A 9,470-nucleotide genomic window follows, 5' to 3' on the forward strand; every position below is an offset into this window, starting at 1 on the left:
TTCCAGAGGCTGAAGTGGGAAAATCAATCACTTCAGGCTGGGAGGTTGAGGCTGCAGCGAACCAAGATTGCAACACTGCACTCTGGGTGACAAAGCCTAGGTGACAAAGCAAGACCCTGTTTCAAAAAAAAAAAGAAGAAGAAGGAAGGAAGAGAGAGAGAAAGAAAAAAAGAAAGAAGGAAGGAAGGAAGAAAGGAAGGAAGGAAAAAGGGAAGGGAAGGGAAGGGGAGGGGAGGGGAGGGAGAGGGCCTACCAAATGTTGAGCAGGTTTACTGGGAAAGCATCCTCACCTGCCTACACATTTCTTGGTGAAATATCGGAATTCTAAAGATTAAGAGAAAATCCTAAATGTTGAGAGAGAGAGAGAGAACACAAAGATGACACTGACAACAGAAAAACCCAAACATCAGAGTCCACTCAGGACATTAGGAAACAATGGAGCTGGGCTGGACACGGTTGGGAGCAAAACTCCATCTCAAAAAAAAATTAAAGTGAAATTTTAATTTAAATGAAAATTGCCAGGCGCGGTGGCTCAAGCCTGTAATCCCAGCACTTTGGGAGGCCGAGACGGGCGGATCACGAGGTCAGGAGATCGAGACCATCCTGGCTAACACGGTGAAACCCCGTCTCTACTAAAAAATAACAAAAAAAAAACTAGCCGGGCGAAGTGGCGGGTGCCTGTAGTCCCAGCTACTCGGGAGGCTGAGGCAGGAGAATGGCGTGAACCCGAGAGGAGGAGGAGCTTGCAGTGAGCTGAGATCCGGCCACTGTACTCCAGCCTGGGTGACAGAGCAAGACTCCGTCTCAAAAAATAAATAAATAAATAAATGAAAATTTAAGTGGCTTTTAGTACATTCACAATGTTGTTCAACCACCACTTCTATCTAGTTCCAAAACATTTCTATAATTTCATTTTTTATGGCTGAATAATATTCCATTGTATGGCTGTATCACTTTTTTTTTTTTTTTTTTTTTGAGACAGTGTCTCACTCTGTCACCCAGGCTGGAGTACAGTGGCATGATCTCCGCTCACTGCAAGCTCCGCCTCCCAGGTTCACACCATTCTCCTGCCTCAGCCCCCTGAGTAGCTGGGACTATAGGCACCTGCCACCACACCGGGCTAATTTTTTGTATTTTTAGTAGAGACAAGGTTTCAGCGTGTTAGCCAGGATGGTCTTGATCTCCTGACCTCATGATCTGCCCTCCTTGGCCTCCCAAAGTGCTGGGATTACAGGCGTGAGCCACCACGCCCGGCCTCACTTTTTTTTTTAAGAGACAGTGTTTCGCTCTGTTGCCAGGGGGTTTCCTGACCTCAGGTGACCCACCCACCTCAGCCTCCTCAAGTGCTGGGATTACAGGTGGGAGCCACTGTGCCCAGCCCATAATGTTGATATTTTAAAACTTATTGAACTTGTTTTTTGTCCTAACATATGGTCTGTCCTAGAGAATGTTCCACGTGCACTTAAGAAGAATGTGTATTCTGTTGTTGGGTGGAATGTTAGGTGGCCTAGTTTCTGTCTTTTAATAGAAAAATGGATTCAGGCCAGGTGTGGAGACTCACACCTGTAATCCCAGCACTTTGAGAGGCCAAGGTGGGCAGATCACAAGGTCAGGAGATTGAGACCATCCTGGCCAACATGGTGAAACCCCATCTCTACTAAAAATATAAAAATTAGCCAGGCGTGTTGGCACACGCCTATAATCCCAGCTACTTGGGAGGCTGAGGCAGGAGAATTGCTTGAACCCAGGAGACAGAGGTTGCAGTGAGCTGAGATCAGGCCACTGCACTCCAGCCTGGGCTACAGAGCCGGACTCCATCTCAAACAAACAAAGAACAACAACAAAAAAGACAGAAACTAACAGATTGTTGAGGTTTTCTAAATCCAACTTCATAATTTGTATAAGAGATACACCTATAACAAAATGACACAAAAAGGTTATAAATGCAACAATTTTTTTTTTTTTTTTTTTTGAGATGGAGTCTCGCTCTGTCACCCAGGCTGGAGTGCAGTGGCACGATCTCGGCTCACTGCAAGCTTCGCCTCCCAGGTTTATGCCATTCCCCTGCCTCAGCCTCCCGAGTAGCTGGGACTACAGGCGCCCGCCACCTCGCCCGGCTAGTTTTTCGTACTTTTTAGTACAGACGGGGTTTCACCGTGTTAGCCAGGATGGTCTCGATCTCCTGACCTCGTGATCCGCCCATCTCGGCCTCCCAAAGTGCTGGGATTACAGGCCTGAGCCACCGCGCCCGGCCAAATGCAACGATTTTTAAAAGCCATCTCTGAGGAAGATGGAGGAGGCATATCACATTCTTTCTCCTGCTGAAAGCAATGCATGCAACAAAAAGCCTTGGACAGAGTGCATGGAGCAGCTGTCTAGTGCTTCTGAAAAGCAAATAGTAGCAAGTAGTTTGGGGGAAGAGACCAGAATATAAAGTTCCACTTCACCAGCAGTACATTTCCTGGGGTTTTTGTTTTCCTTTGGTGTCTCCTGCCCTGGACTCATAGGTAATCCAAATCCAAAACTACACATTGGGTATGGACAGAAAGAGTTCCAAGAGAAACCTTCTATTCCTAGTTTTTATTGACTGAACGTGTCTGCCTCCCAAAAAAATCATATGCTGAAGCACTGATCTTTAGTGTGAAAATGGAGTCTCTAAGGAAGTAGTTAAGGTTAAATGAGGGAATAAGGATGGGGCCCTGATCTGATAGAATTAGTGTCCTCATAAGGAAAGACACCAGGGTGTGTTCTCCCCAACCTAATACGACACAGAGGAAAGACCATGTGAGGAGACAGTGGTACAGGCCATCTGCAAGCTGAGAAGAGGATCCTCACCAGAAACCCAATTTGCTGGCACCTTGATCACGGATATCTAGCCTCCAGAACTGTGAAACAATAACTGTCTATCATTTAAGTGATGCAGTTTGTGGTATTTTGATACAGAAGCCTGAGCTAACGAATACACTAGTCCAAGGAGCAAGAAACAGAGCCCTTACAGATCAGGGAGGAGGGGAAGCCCTGGGTGGGGTGGGGGGAGTGGAAATAGTCTGTTTTTATCATTCTGTCTGGCCCCAGTCCCCAGACAACGTCACAATAGCAATGGCAATGATGGCAGTAGTTTAACAAGCAGGAACTTGGCAGGGCGCGGTGGCTCACACCTGTATCCCAGCACTTTGGGAGGCTGAGGCAGACGGATTGCCTGAGGTCAGGAGTTCAAGACCAGTCTGGCCAACATGGTGAAACCCCATCTCTACTAAAAATACAAAAACACTAGCCAGGTGTGGTGGTGGGTGCCTGTAATCCCAGCTACTCGGGAGGCTGAGGCAGGGGAATTGCTTGAACTAGGGATTGCAGTGACCCAAGATTGCACCACTACACTCCAGCCTGGGCGACAGAGCGAGACTTCATCTCAAAAAAAAAAAAAAGCAGGAACTTGAAGGTCCAAGGCAGGGGAAGCTTTCTCTCTGACCAGAACTGTGAGCCCAAGAGTGTGGGGGGAAATCTCCTTGACTTTTTTCTCTATCATCTCACTGCTCTCCGCTGAAGGCGTAAGCAATGTCGGGAAGTGTGGAACAGAGCGGAGAAATGAAAGCCCACGCTTTCTAAACAGGGGACCCCTAGGAACTTGAAAGTGTCAGTGAGGCCATGGACAGGAGAGAGCTGAAAGAAGAGATCCTGTCAAGTTGTCCATGAATCCCGGGATCACCCTCAAACTCTGTATGCATGGATTTGATCCTAGACAGCACAGCAAAGTCCTATAGAACTAAACTACAGGGTATACTAGGACTCAGATCCTAGACTGGTCGCTCAGGCACACAAATGACAAATTCAAATAGTACTGCAGAGAAGGGATAGGTCATCTAGCAGAATAAGAATACGGAGGACCTGAACAACACTAGAAGCCATCTAGACCCAACAAATGTGCATTGAATACTCCACCCAACAGCAGAATACACATTCTTCTTTTTTATTTTTATTTTATTTATTTATTTATTGAGATGGAGTCTTGCTCTGTCGCCCAGGCTGGAGTGCAGTGGTGTGATCTTGGCTCACTGCAAGCTCTGCCTCCCAAGTTCAAGTGATTCTCCTGCCTCAGCCTCCCTAATAGCTGGACTACAGGCACCCACTACCACGCCCCGCTAATTTTTTGTATTTTTAGTAGAGACAGGGTTTCACCATGTTAGCCAGGGTGATCTCGACCTCCTGACCTCGTGATCCACCCACCTCAGCCTCTCAAAGTGCTGGGATTACAGGCATGAGCCACTGTGCCCAGCTCCAAATTCTTCTTAAGTGCACATGGAACATTCTCTAGGACAGACCATATGTTAGGACACAAAACAAGTTCAATAAGTTTTAAAATATCAACATATCAACTAGGCACAGTGGTTCACACCTGTAATCCCAACACTTTGGGAGGCCAAGTCGGGTGTATCACCTGAGGTCAGGAGTTCGAGACCAGCCTGGCCAACATGGCGAAACCCTGTCTCTACTAAAAATACAAAAATTAGCCAGGCATGGTGGCACGCACCTGTAATCCCAGCTACTCAGGAGGCTGAGGTATGAGAATCTCTTGAACCCGGGTGGCAGAGGTTGCAGTGAGCCAAGATCATGCCATTGCACTCTAGCCTGGGCAACAAGAGCAAAACTCCATCTGAAAAAAAAAAAAAAAAAAATCAACATTATACAAAGTATCTTCTCTAGTTACAACAGAATAAAGCTAGAAATGAATAATAGAAGGAAAAGAGCTGCAAAAATATACAACAGCAACCTACTAGAAATGCAAGGACAGCCTGGGCGCAGTGGCTCACCCCATAATCCCAGCACTTTGGGAGGTTGAGGCAGGTGGATTGCTTGAGCCCAGGACTTTGAGGCCAGTGTGGGCAACATAGTGAGACCTCGTTGTTCCAAAAAATACAAAAAATTAGGCTGGGCACAGTGGCTCACATCTCTAATGCCAGCACTTTGGGAGGCTGAGGCGGGTGGATCACCTGAGGTCAGGAGTTTGAGACCAGCCTGACCAACCCGGTGAAACCCCATCTCTACTAAAAATACAGCAATTGGCTGGGTGCGGTGGCTCAAGCCTGTAATCCCAGCACTTTGGGAGGCCGAGATGGGCGGATCACGAGGTCAGGAGATCGAGACCATCCTGGCTAACACGGTGAAACCCCGTCTCTACTAAAAAATACAAAAAACTAGCTGGGCGAGGTGGCGGGCGCCTGTAGTCCCAGCTACTCGGGAGGCTGAGAGAGGAGAATGGCGTAAACCCGGCAGGCGGAGCTTGTAGTGAGCTGAGATCCGGCCACTGCACTCCAGCCTGGGCGACAGAGCGAGACTCCGTCTCAAAAAAAAAAAAAAAAAATACAGCAATTAGTCAGGCGCAGTAGTGGGTGCCTGTAATCCCAGCTACTCAGGATGCTGAGGCAGGAGAATCATTTGAACCTAGGCAGCCAAGGTTGCAGTGAGCTGAGATCGTGCCACTGCACTCCAGCCTGGACAACAAAAGTGAAACTCCATCTCAAAACACACACACACACACGCGCACACGCACACACACACACACACAAATTAGCCAGACATGGTGGTGTGTGCCTGTGGTCCAGCAACTCTGGAGGCTGAGGTGGGAGGATCACCTGAGCCTGGGAGTCAAGGCTGCAGTGAACCATGGTTGCACCACTGCACTCCATCTTGGGCAACAGAGTGCAACCCTGTTTCCACCCCTAAAAAAGAAAGAAATGTAAGGACAGAGTGATAAATCTAAAATTTTAGCTAGCAGCTTTAACATACCTGTTTTAATAAGTTAATACATCAAGTAAAAGCAAAAAGTATGCAGAGGGTTTAAATTACACAATTAGCAAAGTATGATAGATATACAGATAAACTTTGTACCCACTAAAAGAGAATATTCAGTCTCCTTTTTTTTTTTTTTTTTTTAGTGAGACAGGGTCTCACACTCTCAACCCAGGCTGGAGTGCAGTGGTGCAGTCATAGCTCACCGTAGCCTAGAACTCTTGGACTCAAGCAATCCTCCCACTTCAGCCTCCTGAGTAGCTGGGACCACAGGGGTGGACCACCATGCACAGCTGATTGTTAAAAATGTTTTGTAGAGGCAGGGTCTCCATATGTTGCCCAGGCTAGTCTTGAACTTCTGGGCTCAAGCAATCCTCCTGCCTCAGCATCTCAAAGTACAGGGATTACAGGCATGAGTCACTGCACCCAGCCTTATGTGTTTAAATATATCAATTTTAAAGACCAGCAATTCAAAAGAAAAACATACAAAGGATGTGAACAGTCACTTCTCAGAAAAGGAGATGCAAATGGCTCTTACACATGTGAAAAATGCTTGATCTACTCATAACCAGAGAAATGCAAATTCTCTAATGCAAACTGCCCAGAGAGACCTTGGTGTCTAAATATCATTCTCCAGTGAAAAGAACCAGAACTTTTGGAGGAATGGGTGATTCTAGAGCTGGGATGCAGAGAATACAAAATGAACCTGGAGCATCTTACAGTGTTATAAAATAAGGAAATGGAGAGGGGAAGATGGGGGTCATGTTAAGTACACAGGAGCTCACTTACATACTGAATGAAGTCCCTAACGAAGGGGGCCTAGGGGCCAAATCGAAACAACTTAGCTAACACAATTAAGTATGATGGGTTTTGTTTGTTTGTTTTTTTGCTTGTTTTTGAGACAGAGTCACGCTCTGTTGCCCAGGCTGGAGTGCAGTGGCATAATCTTGGCTCACTGCAATCTCCTCCTCCCAGGTTCAAGCAATTCTCCTGCCTCAGCCTCCCGAGTAGCTGAGATTACAGGTGCATGCCACCAAGCCCAGCTAATTTTTTTGTATTTTTTAGTAGAGATGGGGTTTCACTATGTTGGCCAGGCTGTTCTCTATGTTGGCCAGGCTATTCTTGAACTCCCTGATCTTGTGATCCACCCCCTTTGGCATCTCAAAGTGCTAGGATTACAGGCGTGAGCCACCGCGCCTGGCCAGTATGATGGTTTTTAATTATAACAAAAAGAATTAAATAAACAAATGAAGAAGAAAAAAATCTTCCTCACCGGAGGCATGTGGAGGAAATAGAGCCACCCTGCCTTCATTCCATAGCAGACATCTCCTGATGTCATCCTATGTGACAGGATCTGGGCTGGGGCTGGACTATGACAGGCCCCCTCAGGAGCTCACAGTCTCCTGGCAGGACGGAGGTGACATCATGAGTGTGCAGTTATCTTGTATACAGGCACCCACCCACTTCTCCTCTTTCAGCTTCTCTAGTTGAGTGCCGTATTTTGCTTTTTCTCGGTACTCTTTTTGTAAATTGAGATATAAATTACATGAAATAAAATGCACCCATTGTAAGTATACAGTTTGATGTGTTTTGACAAATGTAGGTCCCTGTGTAACTGCCACCCTAATCAAAATAAAGAACATTTCTTAGCACTCCAGGAAGCTTTCTCCTGCCCCCACCTCAGGCAACCACCAATCTAATTTCTGTTACTGTAGCTTACTTTTGCTTGTTCTAGAATTTCATAAAAATGAAATCATGCAGTATGTACCTTTTGAGTCTGGCTTCCTTCCCTCAACTTGCTGTCTGAAGAATGCATCCACATTGCTTTGTTTATTAATGGTTCGTTCCTTTTTCTTGCTGAGTAGTATTCCATTGTGTGGATGTACGACAGTTTTTTTATCCCTTCACCTGTTGATGGCCACTTCACCTGTTGATGGACTACTTCACCTGCAGTCCCAGTTACTTGGGAGGCTGAGGCAGGAGAATGGTGTGAACCCGGAAGGTGGAGCTTGCAGTGAGCTGAGATCACGCCACTGCACTCCAGCCTGGGCGACAGAGTGAGACTCTGTCTCAAAAAATAAAAAAAATTAAAAAATAAAAAAAAAACAAGATTAGGAAACAAAAAGAAGCCAGAAAGAGCCGAACCAGGACTGCACAGGCACAAGTGTCCCAACTCCCCACATCCTCACCAGCAGCTGGTAGTGCCTCCTTTTGAAGCCATGTCAGTAGACATGCAGTAGTATCTCATTGTGGTTTTAATTTGCATTCCTAGATGTCTCATGATGTTGAGCACCTTTTAACGTGCTTATTGGACATTCATATATCTCTTTTAGTGAATCGTCTGTTCAAATCTTTGGCCCATTAAAAAATTGGGTTGCTTCTTCTTAAGAATGAGTTGCAGTTCAGAGCCATCACTGTGTGTGTGTGTGTGTGTGTTTGAGACGGAGTCTCCCTCTGTCACCCAGGCTGGAGTGCAGTGGCACGATCTCAGCTCACTGCAACCTCAGCCTCCCAGGTTCAAGCAATTCTCCTGCCTTAGCCTCCTGAGTAGCTAGAACTATAGGGGGCACGCCACCACACCTGGCTAATTTTTTGTGTTTTTAGTAAAGATGGGGTTTCACCATGTTGGCCAGGCTGGTCTCCAACTCCTGACCTCAGATCAACCTGCCTCGGCCTCCCGAAGTGCTGGGATTACAGGTGTGAACCACTGCGCCCGGCCCAGGGCCATGTTTTTAATAACACCAATGGGAACCAGATTTCTCTCTGTTAGAACCCTCACCTGGCCTCCTCCTAGGGAATTGTCAGTAAAATCCAAACACCAGGTTCTGGTCCTTCACAGTCTAGCCCTGCCCCTTCTCTGACCAGCTCCCCCCATCTTCCCCCTCCCGCCACACACCTTGGCTCAGTCCTTTCTTTGACGCTCCCTGCCTGGCTGTCCTCCCAACCAGCCAGACATCGGTTATCTATTACCAGGAACACCTTATTCAGGATTCTCTGGATATGTCTAGTGTTTATTTCACCACCACCACCAGTAGTAGCAGAAAAAGCCGGGGCCTTGCTGTACCCTAGGCTGTTGGATGAATAAATGAATGTCAAGAAAGGCTTCTCTGAGGAAGCAGTACTGCATTACAGTCACTGAAGAATAAGGAGGAGTTAATTAGAGAAGAAGGTGGAGAAGCATTCTGGGTAGAGGGGTCAGCATGGACAATGGCTCTGTGGCATGGTTTGTTTCAGGAACTGTAAGAGGTCCATGGGAGAGGTAGGGGAGGGAAGAACAGCAAGGGGTTATGTTTTCCTTCTATACCAAGACCCTGTACAGGATGGGAAGCTCCCAAGGTTTTGTGTGTGTGTGTGCATGTGTGTGTGTGTGCGTGTGTGTGTGTGTGTGTGTGTTTTTATCTTTGTGGGGAGGAAATGGAAGTGTTACGGGATCTCTGGGGTGTTAATTTTCTGGTTGGAAACCTCTGTGGCCAGTGTGGCACCTTTGCCTGAGTTCTTGTCTTGCCACCAGGAAGAATGAGGTACACAGACAAGTGGAGGGAGAACAAGTCAACAAGGAGGTTTACTGAGTGCTAGAAAGCTCAGAGGAGACCCACAGTGGGTAGCTCTTCTCTGTAGGGAGATCATCCCATTGAGTGTTCAGCTCTCAGCAGAGAGGAGGCCCTAGAGAGTGTGGCTCCTCT

This window comes from Macaca mulatta, chromosome 20 (assembly GCF_049350105.2).
Source record: "Macaca mulatta isolate MMU2019108-1 chromosome 20, T2T-MMU8v2.0, whole genome shotgun sequence".
Classification (NCBI taxonomy): domain Eukaryota; kingdom Metazoa; phylum Chordata; class Mammalia; order Primates; family Cercopithecidae; genus Macaca; species Macaca mulatta.